The sequence below is a fragment of the Canis lupus genome, chromosome 27 (assembly GCF_011100685.1).
Source record: "Canis lupus familiaris isolate Mischka breed German Shepherd chromosome 27, alternate assembly UU_Cfam_GSD_1.0, whole genome shotgun sequence".
Taxonomy (NCBI): domain Eukaryota; kingdom Metazoa; phylum Chordata; class Mammalia; order Carnivora; family Canidae; genus Canis; species Canis lupus.
In genome coordinates, this window is record NC_049248.1 from 20,322,566 (window position 1) to 20,343,837 (window position 21,272).

At 44.0% G+C, this 21,272-nt stretch overlaps 1 long non-coding RNA gene across 1 annotated transcript; it reads left to right on the forward strand.

Moving 5' to 3' along the window:
* Positions 1–16,629: 16,629 nt before the first annotated feature.
* Positions 16,630–19,373, forward strand: LOC119877629. Its single transcript, XR_005379645.1, has 3 exons — positions 16,630–17,519; positions 17,649–17,743; positions 19,256–19,373. It is a non-coding gene; the product is annotated as an uncharacterized LOC119877629 (long non-coding RNA).
* Positions 19,374–21,272: the final 1,899 nt, after the last annotated feature.

Below are 21,272 nucleotides of genomic sequence, written 5' to 3' on the forward strand. Positions count from 1 at the left end.
GAGGGAGCACCCAGAGCCCTGTGTCCCTCCACCCTGGCTGTCAGGCTCCTCTTCCCAGCTGGCAGGGAGCTCCCCCAGGGCAGGGTCTCTGATCCTCCCTCTGGGTCTCCCCTGGGTGCCCAGCACACAGAGAGGGTAGGTGTAGGACCCACTGCTTCTGCTCCCCAGGAGACAGGAGGGAAGTGAGAGAGAAAGCCAGGCAGAGGCAGCAATCTGAGCCTCCCCTGCCCTGTGAGGTTCAGGGTCAAGGCAGCAGCAGCTGGAGGGAACCCATCTCCGGGGGGTAGTGCTTTCCTTTAGAAATCCCAGGGCACCTCTGTGTGCGTGTGTGCGTGTGTGTGCATGTGTCTGCACCTGCCATGCAGGGAGGGGAGGGAGGATGTGGGTCTGAGGCTCCAGGAGTCCAGGTCCTGTGTGGAGGGGAGAGGGATGGGGGAGCTGGACCCCAGACCAGGGCAGCTCCCAGCACACACAGGCCCATGAGCGCAGGGACGGAGGGGCTCAGTGTGGCCACAGTAGGATGGATGCAGGTGGACCGTGGACATGCCTCCTTCCTCCCTGCGTGTGAATTGGCTCATTCAAATTGGATTTGGTTTCCTGTGTCCCGTGGTTCCATCCTGCCCCCTCCTCCCTTCTTGTGCACACTCAAGGGCATTTCCTGTGCTCAGAGCTTAGAGCCTTTGTTAGGCTGAACCATATGCAATCCCTGATAGTCAGTTTGGACTTACACAGTCTATTACTCTCACTCTTCTCCCTTCTACAGACTTTTTGGACTCTAGGCTAAGGCCCAGGGGAGCAGAGTGAGGAAGGGCACATTTACTGGGCACACGCTGTGCTCCTCTGTGGCATTCCTACCACAGCGCTGATGCTCACTATAGACCCTGGAAGAATTTCCTGCAGCCCTGACAGGTATTCCCCACCTGTTACAGGTGAGTGAGTCCAGGTGAGGAGGCTACACCAGGAGGAACAGGGCAGGGATCAAACTCAGCCCCAGACCTCTTGCTTCCCCACCTCCATCCCCCACCAGAGGGATGACACAGCCTGTGAGCCAAAGGCCATGCCTGCAGCTTCAACATAGGGAGGGCAGGAGACACAGGCCACACTGGAGCTCTGGCGGGGGGGCAGGAGAGCCCCCATGGAAGGGGCAGGGGCAAAGCCCAGCGAGCACACCTACACCCCAGCGGAGAAGGGACAGTGCTAGAAAGAAGCAAGACAGAAACACACCCATGAGTACAGGTGACAGAGGTGGAGCAGCAGAAGCCAGAGGCTGGGAGGGCAGAAGGAGGACTTGCAGGGAGAGGCCAAGGCGGGTGTAGACAGAGCAGAAGGGTGATACTGTGGAAAAACAGGGCTACAGGGTCTAGGGCGCCAGGGCAGGAGCCTAGAGGGGGCAGGAGGAGGAAAGTTAGAGTCCAAGGAAAGGATGGAAGCAGGAGGGAGGGAGAGAGCATGGAGGAGACAAGGGACTGAGGGGAGGGACCAGGGGTAGGGGCAGTGCTCAGAGGGGGTGTGAGAGTAGCCTCAAGGAATTAGAGAAGGGGGTGAGGTGGCAGGACTGGGAAGGAGTGAAGGAGTCTCTCTCTCTCTCTCCCTCTTTCTCTCCCACGCTATCCAAGACAAAAGCAACAAGTGTCTGGTGTTTGGCTCTGAGGCTGGGTGTGCCCCCACCCCACCACCCCAAACCCTGGCAGGCACCCCCTATTATGACCAGTGAGTGTGTGTCCTTCTGTGTGGGGCAGGCCTGTGGGTGCCTGAGAGTGTGTGTGTGTGTGTATGAGTGAGTGCACCTGCTCTGGTGAACAGCCTGTGCCTGCAGGCCTGGGTGTGGGTCTGGGGCCCTGAGGCCTACGTCCGGGTTCCTCCCCTGCAGGGAGCGTCTGCACAGGTTTACCCGGTGCTGGTCTCTGTGGGCAGAGCACTTTGCCACTGTGCTGTTTGCCCCCTTGTCAGGCCCTCAGCGGGGGCAGATCTACCCAGTGGAGGGAGAGCAGGAGGTGATGCTGGGGCAGCCGGGGCTCTGCAGACTGTTCTCCTCCTGCAGACACGCGCAGGTACGCAAACACACACACACACACACACACACGCACAACACACACCTTGCACACGCAGCCCTCCACCACATGCAGCCAAATAAAATACCCGAAGACCAAGACACTGTTCACACATGACCACATGGAGACACACAAATGAACAAAGGTGCTCAGACAGTCCAACGTGCCATCACCCACACGGATGGAAGGCAGGAGCCTGGGGCACAGAGTCACTTGACACAAAGTCACCTGAATGTGACCTCTCCCCCTCCCCCCGTACGCCAACGCTCAGAAGACACACTAACTGGGGCACACACCTCTGCAGACAGCTGTGCACGTGCGCATCACTGCCCGGCACATCCCAGGGCTCCCTCCGTGGGCCTCACTCCCAACCCTAGCAACCTCGGGACACCCAGCCTGGCTGTGAACATCCGCCCCCCACCCTGTCCCCTTCATGCCGGGTCCCCAATCCAGCTGTTTACCCCAGGCCAGCCCAGCTGTCTCCTGTCTCCAGCCTGGTGAGGGTTTGCTCTTCCTGCTTCAGAAGCAAGAGAGAGAGGTGACTGGGGCTCCAGCAGCCACCAGGAATGTCCCCTCTGTCACATGCTGGGAGCTTCTCCCTCACAATGACCTCTCAGAGCACTGTGGGAGGAGGCACATCCTCCACTGTGTCTCCCACATCCACCTGGTTTTTCTCTGGAAATCCTGCCCCCGGCTGGGTCCTCCCTTCTCCCCCAGCCTCAGAGAGCACTAGACGATCCTCAACACTGAGATCCGCCCCGGAGGACACACGGGCCCCTGGTGAGGACGCTCAGGGCGGCCCTGCAGGCTGTGAGGGCCATCCCCACAGAGGAGGCCGCAGGAGCCAGGGTCCTGCAGGGACAGGTGACACCGCCACTGGGAAGCAGGTGGCAGGCAGGGGACAGGCTCACTGTACGGAAAACAGGGCAGAGGGACAGGGTCAGCCTAGAAGCAGCCCTGCCGGCCTCCCCACCTCAGCACAGGGTTGTGTCCACCCAGCCCAGGTCTCTGGGGACACAGGAGCCCTGCTGGCCTCCCCCTGCCCCTGACCTGCTTCCCCACAGCCCTGGCTCACCCAGCGCCCCTGCGTCTCTTGAACCCCTGCCTCCCACAGGTGTCCTGCTCCAGCCCTGTCCCCCTCAGTCCTCTATCCCTTCCTCTGCTCCCTTCCCCACTCTCAGGTCCTCTCCCTCTGATCTCGGGGTGTGGGGGAGGCGGCGCTGCCACTTCTTTCCCAGCTCAGACTGTCTCTGACTTGTATCTGGTGTCTCTCCCTGACCCTCTGCTCAGAGCAGGGGCTGCAGAGGGAGGGAGTGCAGGGGTCCCTTCAGCACCAGAGGACTCTGGCATTATGACTCTGCTCTGGCCTGCTGGGGTCCTGCCACACACACACACACACACACACACACACACACACACACACACAGGAGCCCCTCTTCCCACCACAGCCCCAGGTCCTGAGAGGCCAGCAGAGCCCTTGACTCAGAGCCTGCACCCCACCCTCTGCTGCCTCTCCCTGCCTCCCCCCTGCCCCTACCTCTTCCTCGCCCTCCCCTGTCTCCCTCTCCCTCCCTCTCTGTGGGCCCTTCTCTGGTGTCTCCTCACCCTGTCCCCCTGTTCAGGGATCTGCCTTTGGCTCTGGGTCCATGGCTTTCCCACCCCCTGAGCCTGGGTCCTTCTCCTGTCTCTGAGTCCATGTGTCTGGAATATTCTGTGAGAAGAGGAGTGAGGAGAGGCAGGAGTTCCACCTGGCTTTTCCTTTATGCTTGGACAGCAGGTGGCAGCGCAGCTCCCAGAGGTGATGCCTCCAGGGGCCCCGCTGGTCACTAGAGCCAGCCCTGGAGCCCACGCGTGCTCCATTCCCAACCCAGGGGTCTTCCCTGGGTGCCGACAGCTGCTCCTAAAAGCAAAGCACACTCTGTAGGCCCAGTGGGAAGGCAGCTCGCAGCCCTGGGCTTCGATAACCTGATGTCACAGCCACCCCTGCCCCGGGTGATACCTGCTCACACACAGAACTGGGCACAAGGACTGTGAACCCCGCAGCACAGACCCGCGGGCCGCACACGCCTGCTGTGCACACCCGGCCTCGGCACCCACACCCTCTGCTCCTCAGACTCCCCCAGCCCTGCCCTCTGCTCCTCCCTCCTGAGCTGCCAGAGGAGCTTCTCTCCATCCCTCATTTGCTCTGTGCCCTGTGTGTCCAGAGGCCCCTGGAAGCTGCACACAGGGAAGCACTTTCCCTGCTCTAATCCGGTCCCTCCTACCACAACCGGTGTGTCCAGTTTTTGCCCTGCCTGTGGAGACAGGGGAAACAGAGGGAAAGCTGGTGGTCTCTGAGCTCCGTGCTCTGGATCTGCCTTGCTGATCACCACCCTCCTGCCCAGGAAAGGTCTGACCCCTGCGACTCACCAGGCTTTACCCCACATCCTCTCAGGGTCCCTATCCTTGGACTCACTTCCCTATCCAGAGGAAACTACTTATATCCTGGGGTTGGGGGCCAGGGTTCAATTTCACAAACAGACCCTGGCCTTATAGGGCACCTATGAAACAAGAGGATTTGAGTTAGATTCAGTAAGAACAAGGGGTCTGAAAGACTCACCATGTGTGAAATTCAGTAAAAATGCATACATGGCCTCACCAGAGGCCTCCAGGAGACAAGGACTTGTTCTGGACCTGTCTGGGTAGTACTGACTTGAGACAGAAGTTTCCACCCTGATTCAGGTCATCCCAGCCTCAGAAGGTGGCACACAAAGACTTCTGGGGACCTCAGGCCCTCAGGCAGAATGAGGGGAGCCTAGAGTTAGGACCTGCAGCCTGGTGCCCTCATCCCCGATCCTGGAGTGGAGAATGGGAGAGAGCAGGCCTGGATCCCCACTGTCTGGCCTCCCTTCTACCCTGGCTCCACCTCTTTATGGCCCTCCCTGGTCAGAGCAGGGCCTCTGAGCTCTTCCCATGCAGCCCTGAGTGCAGGCCTCAGGCCCCAGTCTGCACCCAGCCTCAGGCTCATGACCCTAATGCCCTCCCCCTGTGCCTGGCAGGGCAGAGGCACCCCTTGCTCAGGCTCCCATCCCCCACCTCAGCACTGACAGCCTCCCTCTTCTGGCATCCCCTCCCCCCACCATATAGCAAGGCTTTGAACCTGCTGGAAATGTGCACAAATAACATCGAAGACAACTTCATATCTGAGTCCTCAAGCTCCCCTGGGACAGCACACAATGCACACATGCATACACATGCTGATACACATACAGAGATCTGAGCCTGAGGACTCAGATACGATACTCACACTCATACATACACACAGACACACACACTTAAATACACACATATACATACCCACATGTCACATTCTCACACGTATGCAACACAAAGATGCATTCTCACAAACTCATATATTTACAGACAGATCTGCACACCCAGACTTACACACTCTTGTACACTCATCAAACACACCTGTGCACACATACACACCACTCTATTCCTCCCTTCTATGGATGCAGAGCCCAGACCTCTAGAGTTTAGAGGGCTAGCATGTCCAGGGGAAAGCAGGGAAACCCACAGGACACCTATTTCCAGTTTCCAGGCCCACACTGGAGCTCCTCTGCATTCTTCCCTTCTTGTCACCAGAGTCTCTGGACTGTGGCCCACACCATGGAAGTACAATCTGCAGAGATAATTTCATCTCTTCAGACAACAGACACTTTTGAGCACTGACTAGCAGCATTCCCCACCTCACCTCCCACCCTCGGGTCTGCAGCCAAGGCAGACACATAAAACAATGACTCCTCTGCTTCTCTCAGCACCTGAATTTCTGAACCATCCTCCACCTTCTTTAAGAGCAAGTTTGCAGCTACATGGGATGCCTGGGTGGCTCAGGGGCTAAATCGTCTGCCTTTGCCTCAGAGCATGATCCTGGAGTCCCAGGACCAAGTCCCACATCAGACTCCCTGCATGGAGCCTGCTTCTCCCTCTGCCTGTGTCTCTGCCTCTCTCTCTCTCTCTCTCCCTCAAATGAATGAATGAATGAATGAATGAATGAATGAATGAATAAATCTAAAAAAAAAGTTTGCAGCTAAAGAAAGATGGCCAGAAGAGTTGAGCTCCACAGCGCAAGGAATGGTTTCCTGAAAACAAGGAAGTACTTCAAACTCTCATTGTCCTAATGTATAGGACCAGCCTCCCCCATCCCAATCCCACCCACACCTACCCCAAATCTTCTCATCTCAAGGAGGCACCACTGTCTACCTAACCAGGCATCTGGGATCAGCCATAACTCTTCCTTCTCTCTCAGTTAGGGACTCTGTTACATGCATTAAGCAATTTAAGTGACAATTTTTTGTAAAGCTAAAAGTTGAACGTTTTTAGGGTCACACATCCACAAACATCAAAATGACTTCACAAATCAAAATGTCCTGTCTCCTGTCCTCCCACACCTTGCCCAGGCTACCTCCTAAATAACTCTAGAGTCTATCCACTTTGCCCCATTCTATCAGATGAGTGTGACAGCAAGGTAACCGAACTGCCTCCTTCCTGTTTCCCAGGCTCTAGAGCTAACCGTCTCCTTTCCTCCTGTACTGAGGAGGCCCAGGAAGCAAATAGGATGTGCCCACCACAGCTTCCCAGATAGAAGTATTTTGAAACTGCTGGACAGATAATAGAATTGTTAAGTACATGAAACCAATTTCAGGAGTTGTGACAAAAAAAAATCTGTTTATTTTGTGATAATGTAAACATTTTCCGACTTTTCAATAGAATAAAAAAAAATAAAGAAAAACTATAGGAATAACAAAACCCTCTTGAAGGGAAAATACTATTGCCATCACCAATCAGCCTGTGTGGTCTGATGCCCCACAACACTTTGATTGACTGAGCTCCAATCTGTTCTTAGGCCAGAGATCTTTGACTATGAGTGGCTCATAAAGTTGGTGTTCTGTGAATTCTGGTGGGATGAATGAAAGATACATGGAGGCATGAACATGTGGGCAGGTTAGAATCATTCTCTCCAAAGGCATCTTTCTCCCAGGACAGATTATTAACTCTGTCAACTTTAGAATGTACCTGGACTCAGTGTTGATAGCGGCTAAACATGATCTCCAGCCCCTTTGCAATGAGGTGAGGCCATTCAACTGGCTATCACCAATGGAGTATACACATCCAGGCTGAGGAAGCTGAGGGTGGCTGTGCCTTCTCCACATGCCTTCTCCTCTGCTGGCAAGGTGACTCCTGCATCACCTGAAGTCACATATTTGAGATGGCAGATCCACAGCTTGAGCAGGTCTGGATTCCTGAGTTACCTGACCACAGATCTCCACATTGGACTATGTGGTATATAAATCTTTGTCATGTGAAGCCACTGAGATATGAGAGTTGTCCTTTGCTTTTGTTAGTTAGAACAAAGGTCACAAACAGTAAGAAGTGCCATACAAATCCTTACAAGGAAATTATAGACAATATAGACAAAGCACATCTGGTTGAGTTTACCTGGGCTGGAAGTAGATTAAAAGAGTAAGAGCAAATTCTAAAATTTTGAAAGAATGAAACTTAAGTAGCCAGAAATGTTACTGTATACGTATAAAAAATCTATATAATAACAAATTCAATACTTTTTAAATTGAAATCAAGGACAGGCATTATAAAAAGGAAAATTAATTTTATCAACAAATTGTAGATACAGGGAAAAACATCTCTTTTTCATCTTCATTTTGATTATCCTATAGACATGTGAACCATGGGGCTATGTAACTGACATGCTGAAATAAACAGTGTGAGCTCACCTGAGGGCTAGGAGCCCATGGTCCTGTGTCCAGCTATAAATGTGATAAAACTATATATGATAATTGATTTTTGTTTCTTGAATATGCACCTCCACTTCCAGAAACATGAATGATCTGAATAAGCAAGAGGTCTTGCTTAAGCAAAACTCCTACCCCAATTAACCCCCATAACTTTCTATGATTTGAAATCCATCATTTTGCATTTTAAAGGCTTTTTAGTTCAAAAGTCTCTGAATAAAAGAGAAATCCCTTTTGGCAGGGAAATCCTTACTATCAACTAATACTCTACTTTAGGTACATTAACACTTTGACTAAGAACAATCCTTGGAGAATTGAATATACACCTGAAGATAAGAAAAGAGGTAGGGTGGGGTGGGGCAGGGCGGGAACTCTATCTGCAAGGAAGAGAAAGGAGAAGGAGCAGTGGGAAAAGTCATAAAGGGGTCCTGATTACCTTACAGTTTCTCTGGTCAGGTTTGGGGCCTTACATTCATTTGTAACCATTCCTTGCCCACAGTTGGGCACGACAATGTGGAAAGCACTGATTCTACTCTAGTTATAAAGATCCTAAATGTAGCCTGGATCAGTAGGATACATAAGGCTGGCAGGATAAACCAGGTAAAAGAATAAGACAATGAAAACCATTTGTTTCTCTGAAGCTTCCTCAGGCTTCCTCATATGGTATCGGGTCCTTGGGAACACTTTTGTCCAGAGTCACTCATCTACAGAAATGGAACAGGAAAGTAAATAGCTCTGAAACAAAACCAAATGCTTTGAATACCAGGACATTCAAAGCCAGTTTCTGGAGCTTTTTTTGGATTTGAGTTTATAATTAGTATCTGTCTATACCCAGGTGATATTGTCTAAGTGTGTTCAATTTCCATAATAGAAAAATAAAATCAAGCATTTCAAGGATGTCCTATTGTCATGGTGAAGAGCAAAAAATTAACAGGACATTGGAAGCTACTACAGTAAGGTTGGTGGTATGGTGGGAAGGATGAGCTTCAGAACCAGGCTGACCTTTGTTAGGATCCAGGCTCTTTTCAAAACTTTACATACATTTCTTAATTTCTTTTAGCTGCAATTCCTTTATTTATATATGAAAAAGATAATATCTGTAATATAATATAAAAGTGCTTTATCTGTAGAGAGATAAAAGGATAGAGATAATGCATGAAAAGCACTTAGTATATAATTATACCTGGCTATCCTACATTTTACAACTTTTAGCTGTGGTTATTATTAACTCAGTTCCAGGATATAGCCTTGATCAGAGCAGGAAGCATTAAAAACTTATACAGTTTTCCTATGTTCACATTTGAACTTGATTCTAAGAACTTTGATTAAAAAATAAGAAAAAAGTAAAGCCATGTCAGGATGCTCAGGAGATTCTAATAGCTACAACTGGTAAAATTTTGCAAGTGTATGATTGGCCTTCTAAAGCCTGTTTGAATGTAGAGAGGACCTTTCTGTTTATTAACATGAACATCTTCATACAACAATTCAACAAAACCTTAAATGTGGCTATTTTCAAACATAATGTCCTGGGGCTCTTCACTATCCTTTAAGTCTCACACATTTCTAGTACTCGGTGCTCTGGTATACTTGAGTTTAGTATCTCAGTCACCTATGGTGACAATGATAATGCATTGCTCTATCATCAAAACTGAGCTTCTTCACTATGATCAATTTCTATATTTTCTTTTTTTTTTTTTAGGTTTGTTTATTTATTCATGAGAGAGAGAGAGAGAGAGGCAGAGACACAGGCAGAGAGAGAAGCAGGCTCCTCACAGGGAGCCTGATGTGGGACTCAATCCCCAGACCCTGGATCAAGCCCTGAGCCAAAGGCAGACACTCAACCACTGAGCCAGCCAGACGTCACAAATTTCTATATTTTCAAAGTGTATTAAATCTTTTTCAAAGTGTATTAAATCTTTATCATTGTGTGATGATTTATTTTATTCTTAATAATTATTTTTTTACTTTAAGGTCTCCTTTATCTGATATAAATAACTGTACCAACTTTATCTTGGCTAATATTCACCTAATGTAATTTTTTCATATTTTTACTTTTGATCTTTGCATCTTCTTATACATGTGATCTTATACATGATCTTTGCATGTTTCTTTTATAAACACTATACATTTAGATTATTTACCCTGTTTATCAATTTATCTTTTAACTGTTCAATCTAATTTTATTTCCTTTTAATTACTGACATACTTAGATCACCTACTACTATATTAATTCATTACTTCATTTTTTTAATCTTTTAATAATTTTCTTATTAATTCAGTTCAACTGGTGGTGACTGAGTGGCTCAGGGGTGAGTATCTGCCTTTGGTTCAGGTCCTGGGACTGAGTCCCACATCAGGCTTCTCACAGATAGCCTGCTTCTCCCTCTGCTTATGTCTCTGTCTCTCTGTGTGTGTCTCTCATGAATAAATAAATAAAATCTTTAAAAAATGTTCAATTCAACTGGATCAGAGAAATGAAGAGCTCAAGGAGGGAAAATCCTAAGGAATATGTTATTAATGTGTTTGAAGTTATTGAGTTGAAATATTAAGTGTTTGAACTAACTGATCTAGAATATTAACTCCATGAGAGCAGTATGTAGCACGTAGTAGTACCCAATATATTAATTTTCTATATTTCTGTCATAGCTTCATTTTTGGGGCAGTTTAGGAAGAAAGTAAGTGATAGGAACAAAGAAAATTAAGCAAATAAAAAAGCGAGACAACTGTTAACTCCAGGGAAAATGAAAAATTTACACAAGAAATGTAATAATAGTATAATAGTTGCTATGAACAATATTTATGAGTCATAACTATATAAACTTTGAATACATATTTAATCAAAATTATGGTTGACTATATTGAGATGAGTGCTATCAAAAGGACTATTATACATGTAGATATATGTATAATGGGTTATTTCAGAGAGTTATATCTTCCATAGGAAGGAGATAAAAAGCATAAAGTCAGTTAGTTAAAAAAAAAAGTGATGCCAGAAAAAACAAAAATAATGAAAATGTTAAAAATAGTTTTCTCTAATGAGGGCTACTTAAGCCAAAAACTCTGGAGGATACTTGTTTATCTTCCAATACATCTCTCCAAGCATTCAATGCTGATTTTTCCCAGAAGGCATTTCTCTGACCCAGGGTAAACAATTGCAAAATAGATCAATTTTTATGAATTACAAGGCAAGACCTAATTGGAGCAGATTTAAGAGGAAAGAAAAGGAGAAATTATTCTGCAAAGGGAGAAAAAAAGTCTTTCAAGATCACTAACATCTGTAAATGATTTTATGTCCAGTTTTATCCAGGACAGTTCTGGTTTATGTCTCTTATCTTGGCATAGTACTTAATAGTATCCCTTTTCCATTTTAGAAATGTGTACATGATAAAAAGTATATGGTCAACCTCCCGAAGTCCTGTTGGTTCTTCCTTCAAAATATATCCAGAATCCAAAGGCTTCTTCCTGACGCAAGCTACCATCTCCTTTCACCTGCTGCACTTTGTCTCTCTGGTTTTGATCTTACCTTCCAAGTTTGTCATTCTTATGTTCAAAGCCCTCCTCATTTCATTAAATAAATGCCAAAGTTCTCACATGGCCTACAGAGCTCCCCTTCATCTTTAACTGATTCTCTCTCCTTGTATCTTGCTCTTTCCCCTTCAGGGCTCTGCTCCAGCCAGATTGGCCTCCTAGCAACACCTTGTTCTGGTAGATATGTTCTCATTTCAAAGCCTTTGTCCTTACTGTCCTTGCCCCATCACCTATGTTACTCTTCTCCCAGACATCCACAAGGCTCTTTCCCTTCCTTCATGCCTTTTTTTTTTTTAAAAGACTTCATTTATTTATTCATGAGAGACACAGAGAGAGAGGCAGAGACACAGGCAGAGGGAGAAGCAGGCTCCATGCAGGGAGCCCGACGTGGGACTTGATCCCAGGTCTCCAGGATCATGCCCTGGGCTGAAGGAGGTGCTAAACCACTGAGCCACCGGGGCTGCCCCTGCTTTCATGTCTTACCTCAAATATCATCTTTTCAATAAGATCCCACTTTTCTTGTTCTGTTTTCTATACATGTAAGCACTTTTAAACATGACCTTATATACTTTATTTATTTTATTGTCTGTCTTTCCCTGGTAGGACAGAAATTTTTGTTTGTTTTATTCACAGATTCGCAGATATATCCCAGGGCCCAAAACAATGTCTGGGTCATAGTAGATGCTCAGTAAATATTTGTTAAATGAATAAATCAGTGAAAGTGTAATGATTTTTAAACTTTTAAATGACATTAGAATGATCATGCTGATTTGCATTTGCATAACCTAAATTACTTCTTTCAATTCACTTTATTATTATATTTCTCATTACCAAGTAAAAATCATTGAACTTATTAAGCATATTTGACTAATTATGATTTATGTAAACTTCTATGAAAGTGAAGAAATATATTCAGACTTAGAAATTTGCTATGTTAAATTATTAAATAGAATCCATGATGATTGGGAGGAAAACAAAGCCATTGCCTTGGAAATAGTTAAATTTATGTAACTATTTGATATCCCAATCAGATCTAGACATAAATATAGACATTCATATATACATTCAGAAGTGGACATACATATATATACACATACAGGTGTTAACTAGAAGTTCATCTGCACAGCCGCCTACTGTTTACTCACTGCTAAGCAACCTCAATATAGAAAGGGTAGGAAATTTAAATCTGTGTCTAATAAAATATGTCATGCCCTGCCATAAAGTATATTCACTAAAATAAATTTGGATTGGATTTCCAGGAACAATTAGCACAAATTAATGTCAGTGTGGTCAGGAGTGGCATAAGGAAATCAAATTATCAGCAAGTTCCCCAAATTATAAATTACATCATACCTCAGCAAAATGTTTCAGATAAATCACAGCAAGAGATGCCACTATAAATCAGTGAACTCCTTTGAACTAAAAGCAATTTGTCTGACTTTGAAAATGATAAAAAAATATCGCCTTCAGTTCTGTACATTTTCAAATAGCACATTGAAAGGAAATCTGAGACAAGCAATAGGAATAATTATAGTTTGAAGATATAACAGGAGTGAATCTGATGTTTCACTCCTTATGTAATTAAATAAAAGGGAGCTGGGTTAGGATTATGTTCAGCCATAAGGACAGAAAACTAATAGTGGCTTAAATGCTGAAAGATTTATTTGTCTCAGGCAACAAGAGGCCTGGAGGTAGGCCATCCAGAGTTTTAAAGGGGGCTCGATTAAGCCTTAGAGAAGAGTCTTTCCGCCTCTCCCCTGTATATCATTAGCAAATATATTTTCATCTTTATACTTCTTTTCTAAAAAAAAAGATTTTGCTTTTTTATTCACGAGAAACAGAGAGAGAGAGAGAGAGAGAGAGGCAGAGACATAGAGAGAGAAGCAGGCTTCTCGCAGGGAGCCTGACGTGGAACTTGATTCCCAGACCCCGGGATTGCACCCTAAGCCAAAGGCTCACTGCTGAGCCACCAAGGTGTTCCTCATCTTCATACTTCTAATCTCATGGTTGCAAGATGGTTGCTCTACCCTTAATCTCACATCCACATTCCAGGCAGGAAGAAGGAGAAAGAGAAAAGGAGGAACTAGTAGTACCTGTGTCAGGAGAACAAACGTTTCCTAAATCCCTGACTGACTTAAACTTACTCAGTCACCAGAATTGTGTCATTTGGCCACCTCAGCAGCAAAAAGGTATGGAAAGACAGATATTTTTTGGTAGTACACAATTGATTTAAACAAAATTGTAATTCTTTAGTAAAAAATAATGAAAGAATGTATATTCAATAGTCAACAAGGAAAAGATGTGTTAAAAAGATGGGATAGAAAGAGAAAAGAATTTCACATAGGATTTTGAGAAACGCGTACATTTAGGGGTAGGCAAAAGAAAATGGATCATACAGAGAGCAAAAGAACCTGGAGATGTAAAAGGAAAATAGGAATATTATTAAAAGAGTTACTTATGTTTTGCATTATTATTACGTTTGAATAATACTTTGACACATTTCTGAATTACTTTGTAATGTGAGGAAAATCGTTACATTATGATTACATAAGTCATGCTATCTGATAATTGACATTAATATTCCTTTTCAAATGGAATGTTTTTTTTATAAAAAAAGATAGTATAGGTTCCTGGGGCAGATGGCTGGGTCTAAAGAAAGGAAGAAATGAATGGGTGTCCAACTCTTTACAAATACCAGACACTACAACTGTTCTATAACTGGTATTACATTAGATTACTTCAAGCATGTCAAAAAAGTGAATCACTGCACAGCCAGCTGATGCATCCCTTTAAATAAATGTTTCATCTTTCTGAAGAAAAACTGTCCCTCTGTGAATGCCACAATGATAACATTTTTTGGTGTTACGCAAAATGTTTTTTTAAATAACTGTTCTTCAAAATGTGACCCATACATGGGCCCCTGGGGGGCTCAGTCCGTTAAGTGTTTGACTCTTGATTTTGGTTCAGGTCATGATCTCAGGGTCATTATATTGAGCCCCCATGTCAGGCTCCGTACTCTGCAGGGAATCTGCTTGAGGATTCTCTTTCTCCCTCTGCCTCTGCCCCTCCTTCCTTGCTCTCTCTCATAAATAAATAAATAAATAAATAAATAAATAAAAATATAAATAAGACCCATACAATAAATGACCTCACCTGCACTACACCAGAAATTGCTTAAAACTTGTGCTTCCCAAGTTTAATGTTGAAATGCAAATGTCCTTTTACTTTTAGCTGGATGTATTTGAGTTGGCATGTTCAATGTGAATCATTGTTGCTACCAAATATGATTTGATTGAAAGTTATTTGACACCTGAAAGTATTTTGACAACTAAAAAAGGAGAAATTATATTTAAACTTTCATATAAATCTGTCTCAGATTAGTGTGAATTTAAAAAAAGTAATGGATAAGAAATTGCAGTATTTGCGGTATTATTTGAAACAACATAACTTTTTCTTTTTTTTTTTTTTAATTTTTATTTATTTATGATAGTCACAGAGAGAGAGAGAGAGGCAGAGACACAGGCAGAGGGAGAAGCAGGCTCCATGCACCGGGAGCCCGATGTGGGATTCGATCCTGGGTCTCCAGAATGACTTTTTCTTTTTAAAACAGATAAAATTCTTTGATACAACCTAGTTCTAATGTCAGTATTTTTTATCAACTCAAATAAATTAGCCACATCCATTTGATACCATAACTTTTTGCTTTTCATTTAGAAGAAAATATGCTTTACCTTCTTTATATCTTAATTTATTTTATGGTAGCTATGAGAGATTTCAATGAATTAAAAGTATAAATAGAAAGTATTGTTCCTTTTTCTTCCCTTAGTATAACTAGCTGTGGGAAATATTTTATTTATTTATCAGAAAACAATCTGAATTTCTCTTATCTTCAATGTAACTGAAGTTAAAATGTTGCCTTATACACTAAAATGGAGAATAGTCAAACATCAATGTAATTAAACAATAATTCCACTCCAGTGGCATTTCTCCACTTTCTCTGGGTAGTTGAGTTCCAGGTTGTTCGTCTCCTTGCCTTTGCTGAAGGGTAGCTAGCTTTCATAATGTACAGGAAGATCTTGACCCTGGAAAATGAATCTATAAGTCTTTGGGGACTTCAGACAGTCTCATGCTCCACCTAATTACTAATTCATTCAGGACGTCTACACTGAGGACTCACTACTAATTGAAGATTGGGGGTATAAAGGGAGGCTAGTAATAATCCCTGAGATTAAGGAGTTTATGATGTTGGGGGGTTGGGGGTCAGATGGGGTAGTAGGTGTTTCAAAATAAGGTGATATAAGTCTAAATTCAGGGCATGACAAGGCGCTATTGGAGCCTTGAGAAGGTTAATGTAGAGAAGACACTTAGCTCAGTCTTAAGGACATTTGATAATTTGATAATTTTTGATGACCCAAAGGACATTTGGGAAGTGATGGGTCATTGAAACCAAAGGTTCGTGAAAATTTAGCTAGGGAAAATCAGTTGGAAGAATAGCATCATAGAAAAAGTTACATGCAAATGCTCAGAAGAGAAAGAACATAACCACGTCCTGGGTGCTGGCAGTGTAGCTCAATCTAGATGGAGCACAATGTGAGTGAGATCGCATGAAAATAAGCTGCAGGGATCCCTGGGTGGCGCAGCGGTTTGGCGCCTGCCTTTGGCCCAGGGTGTGATCCTGGAGACCCGGGATCGAATCCCACGTCGGGCTCCTGGTGCATGGAGCCTGCTTCTCCCTCTGCCTGTGTCTCTGCCTCTCTCTCTCTCTCTAGGACTCATAAATAAATAAAAATTTAAAAGAAAAAAAAAAGAAAATAAGCTGCAGAAGTAAGCAGGACTAGATTGCAGTGTGCTTAAAGTACTATTTCCTCCTCCTAGAAATATTTTGTTTGGTTGTCTAAGCTACTAATAGGAATTAGAATCAATACTGAACTGCTTACTAATTAATTTATTAAATCAAAGCACAATAATCATTAGAGTATCAGTAAATGTCAGTAATTACATGCTAGGCTTTCCTATAGAATATATAGAATGGTTATATGGTTAGAATATATTCCCTGTAAAATACATAGAATAGTTATTTCCAGAGCTTAAAGAATTAAAGGGGGGGGGGATTGTAATTGCTAGTTTTAGAGCGAGCATTTAGAGAAATTGTACCTTCTTAATACTATAATACAATCCCAAGGGAAAAATATGATGTTAGAAAGTAAAGGCAAGAGTATATAGCAAAATAATGAAAATAGTAAATATTGTGATAATGTGAATAATTTTTTTTTAATTTAGTCATTTTTCAGAACAAATGAATGCCACCAAAAACAAAACAAAACAACAACAACAAAACGGTATTAGCAGTAAGATTGGGAATATTTCATTCAGGCTTCACACATGCCATTTCCCAGAAACTTGGGAGGAATGTTCACTTATTTTGGCAAAATGGCGAGCAACTCTCTCTACTACTGGGAATTTTAGCTGGGGTCAAAATTGCATGCAGATGGAAAGAACTTCTTGGAGAACAATTCAGCAGTACTGCTTTGCTTGAATGCGTCACGAAGAATGCGCTTCCAAAACACAAAATCCCGCACTGCTGGGCGAAAGGCAGCGAGGCCGGTACTGCCCGTGCCTCCGAGTCTACAGGCTCAGCCCACGCCCAATTCCTCGCAAGAACGAGCAGCGACAGCTCGGGGCAGCTCGTGGGATCCCAGAACGCTCCGCCGGTGGGAACTCTGGGCTGTGCTCAGACAATCCGCCGAGCTCCTCGTGGAGACCCATTCCCTTTCCTTTTGTTTCGTGTCTTCTCTTTATCCAACCTGCGTGGAAAAAACCACATCCAGGGGTAGAGACGGTACAACAAAGCCCTGAAGTCAAAGGGACATCCTCGGGATCCTCAATCAGCCCGAAGCGCAAACGCAAGGACACTAAGTGTGAGCCGCCGGGCACCCGTAGCTGAGCTTCCCAGGCTCCTACGCGGGCACCGGAAGTGGCCGCCCAGCTTGACTTCCGCTCCCAAAGCACTCGCTCCCGGGGCTCGCGTTCTGGTTGTTAGGAAACCACCAAGGAGTTTGAGAGCATGGAGGCCGCGCGCCCTCCCTCGACGGCAGGGAGGTTCGTGGTGGTCGGCGGAGGCATCGCGGGTGTCACCTGTGCTGAGCAGGTAAGCGGGCGCGCAGTTCCGCCTCTTCCCCGGCCTGGGGGCGGTGGCGCTCAAGGCATCCACCTGCCCCTCCTTAGGTCCTTCCTCCGGATCCCTCGTTAGCCCCCTCCCCCACCTCCTTGCTCTCAGGTACCGACTGCGCGGTGGCCCTTGTTGGACGAAGTTCCTCCGGCCTCTCCAGCTTCGCCTTAGACGCAGGGAGGAGTGGACGGCCAGTCTCATAGGTGTGAGGTGGTGTCTCGTTGTGCTTCTGGTTTCCCTGGTTTGTGATGCTCAATATATTTTCGTGTGTCTGTTGGCCATCTGCATGTCTTCTTTGGAAAAATGTCAATTCAATTTCTGCCCATTATTAAAAAATTTTTTTTGAAAAATTAAGTTGTATATACCTTTTTAAAAATATATATATTTTGGTTATTTACCTGTTGCTGGATGTATGATTTGCAGATACCATCTTCCATTCAGTAGGTTGTCTTTTGTTTTGTTGATGGTTTCCTTGTCTCTGCAAAAGCTTTTTAGTTTGATGTAATTTCATTTGTTTTACCTTTAAGCTTTTTGTTTTACCTTGCCTGAGGAAAATGGCTCAAAAAGTTTTACTAAGACTGGTGTCGAAAGCTGACTACTTATGTTTTCTTCTTGGAGTTTTATGGTTCCGTGTGTTATATTCAAGTCTTTAATCCATTTTGAATTAATTTTTGTATATGGTATAAGAGAGTTGTCCAGTTTCACTTTTTTTTTTTTTTTAGCACGTAAGCTGTCCAGTTTTCCCAACATTATTGAGGAAGAGACTTTCTTTTCCCCATTGTATGTAACTGACCATCGAAGTGTTGGCTTATATCTGGGCTCTGTCTTCCATTCCATTGCTGTGTGTGTCCATTTAAAAAAAAAAAATTTTAATAATTTTTTATTGGTGTTCAATTTACCAACATACAGAATAACACCCAGTGCTCATCCCATCAAGTGCCCGTCACCCATTCACCCCCACCCCCCCGCCCTCCTCCCCTTCCACCACCCCTAGTTCATTTCCCAGAGTTAGGAGTCTTCATGTTCTGTCTCCCTTTCTGATATTTCCTACCCATTTCTTCTCCCGTCCTTCTATCCCCTTTCACTATTATTTATATTCCCCAAATGAATGAGAACATATAATGTTTGTCCTTCTCCGATTGACTTACTCCACTCAGCATAATACCCTCCATTTTTTATGCCAGTACCATACCGCTTCGATTACTGCAGCTTTGTGTATGGTTTGAAATCAGGGGCATAATACCTCCAGTGTTGTTGTTCTTTCTCAAGGTTGCTTTGGCTCTTCAGGATCTTTTTGTTGCTTCGTACAAATTTTAGGATTCTTTGTTCCCAGTTTTGTGAAAGACGCCTTTAGTATATTGATGGGGATTGCATTGACTCTGTAGTTTGCCTTTGGGTAGTGTGGACATTTAAACAATATAAAGTCTTCCAATCACGAGCATGATAGATCTTTCCATTTACGTATAGTTTCTTCAGTTTCTTTCACCAGTTAACCTCTTTGGTTAAATTTATTCCCAAGTATTTTATTCTTTTTGGTGCAATTGCAAATGGATTATTTTCTTAATTTCTCTTCCCAATAGCTCGTTATTAGTGTGTAGAAACTCAACCGTATGTAAATTTTGTAGTGTGCAGTTCTGCTGCATTAATTTGTTCATTCTAATAGGTTTTTTGTTGTTGTTGTTGTTGAACATGCTCTGTTTTTAATGATATTGTAGGGAGAAATAGAACATGGTGGTTTTGAAGAATCAGAGTTGTGATTTAAGAAGATTCTTTCAAGAAGCTTAAAGTGAGAGAGAGGTTGTAGCCAGAGGAAAATGATGAAAAAAAATGGCAAGTAAGCCTCTAAATTTTGTTGAAGCTAATACTAAAATGGTTCTGTTTTCCAGCATGTATAGGGGTTGGGCATTTAGAAGGGGCATAATAATGATGCCAAAGCACTTAGGAAAAGTCAGGCTAAGATTCTGAATACTTACTAGTAAGGATTTGCTGTAATTTTCATCCCACTGAAGGGAAATGAAAACATTATTTTAAAAGAAATAGAAGTTGGTTTAACTGGTAATTAGGTAAAATATTTTATTCTCATTCTCCGCATGACAACTTTAAATTGGTGTATAAGGTAGCTTCAAGTAAGTAAGGAATACTTCTTAATATATTTTTCTTGTTCAGGAGGTCTTTGTCGTTGTTTAAGTATTAATGTATGGTTTGTTTTATCAATATCAGAGTTAAACATAACCCACCACTACCCCCATAAATAGGAACAAGACCCAGAATAATGGAGACCTTCATATGAAGAAAAGTGAACTTATAGTTTCCTAGCTGGGTTAATAACATTAATAAAGTGCATTATTCCTGTCTCACCCCTCCTGTGGCATAATATACTAACACCTAAAGTTATTTGTTCTATTTTTTCTCCTAGCCCTTTTTTTTTTTTTTAAGTAAGTTGGCTGACTCTGGAAAACTCTGTGGAGGTTCCTCAAAGAGTTAAAAATAGATCTGACCTACGACCCAGCAATTGCACTGCTGGGGATTTACCCCAAAGATACAAATGCAGTGAAATGCCAGGACACCTGCACCCCGATTTTATAGCAGCAATGGCCACGATAGCCAAACTGTGGAGGAGCCTCGGTGTCCATCGAAAGATGAATGGATAAAGAAGATGTGGTCTCTGTATACAATGGAATATTACTCAGCCATTAGAAACAACAAATACCCACCATTTGCTTCGACCTGGATGGAACTGGAGGGTATTATGCTGAGTGAAGTAAGTGAATCGGAGAAGGACAAACAGTGTATGTTCTCATTCATTTGGGGAATATAAATTATACTGAAAGGGAATATAAGGGAAGGGAGAAGAAATGTGTGGGAAATATCAGAAAGGGAGACAGAACATAAAGACTCCTAACTCTGGGAAACGAACTAGGGGTGGTGGAAGAGGAGGGGGCGGGGGGTGGGGGTGAATGGGTGACGGGCACTGAGGGGGCACTTGACGGGATGAGCACTGGGTGTTATTCTGTATGTTGGTAAATTGAACACCAATAAAAAATTAATTTATTAAAAAAATGCTATTTGCTCTGTTTTCAATAAACCTATTTTAGATTGTTTCTATAATGCTATGTATTTCAATAAAACTGTATGTTTAATTTCTTAAAAAACAAACAAACAAACAAAGATCCAGATACAGTGAAACGCCGGGACACCTGCACCCCGATGTTTCTAGCAGCAATGTCCACAATAGCCAAACTGTGGAAGGAGCCTCGGTGTCCATCGAAAGATGAGTGGATAAAGAAGATGTGGTCTATGTATACAATGGAATATTCCTCAGCCATTAGAAATGACAAATATCCACCATTTGCTTCGACGTGGATAGAACTGGAGGGTATTATGCTGAGTGAAGTAAGTCAGTCGGAGAAGGACAATCATCATATGTTTTCACTCATACAGGGAAATAAAAAATAGTGAAAGGGAAAAAAGGGGAAAGGAGAGAAAATGAGTGGGAAATATCAGAGAGGGTGACGGAGCATGAGAGACTCCTAACTCTGGGAAACGAACAAGGGGTGATGGAAAGGGAGGTGGGCGGGGGGTGGGGGTGACTGGGTGATGGGCACTGAGTGGGGTACTTGACGGGATGAGCACTGGGTGTTATACTATATGTTAGCAAAATGAACTCCAATAAAAAATATACCAATAAATAAATAAGTAAGTAAGTTGGCTGTTCACTTTCTATTAGGAGAT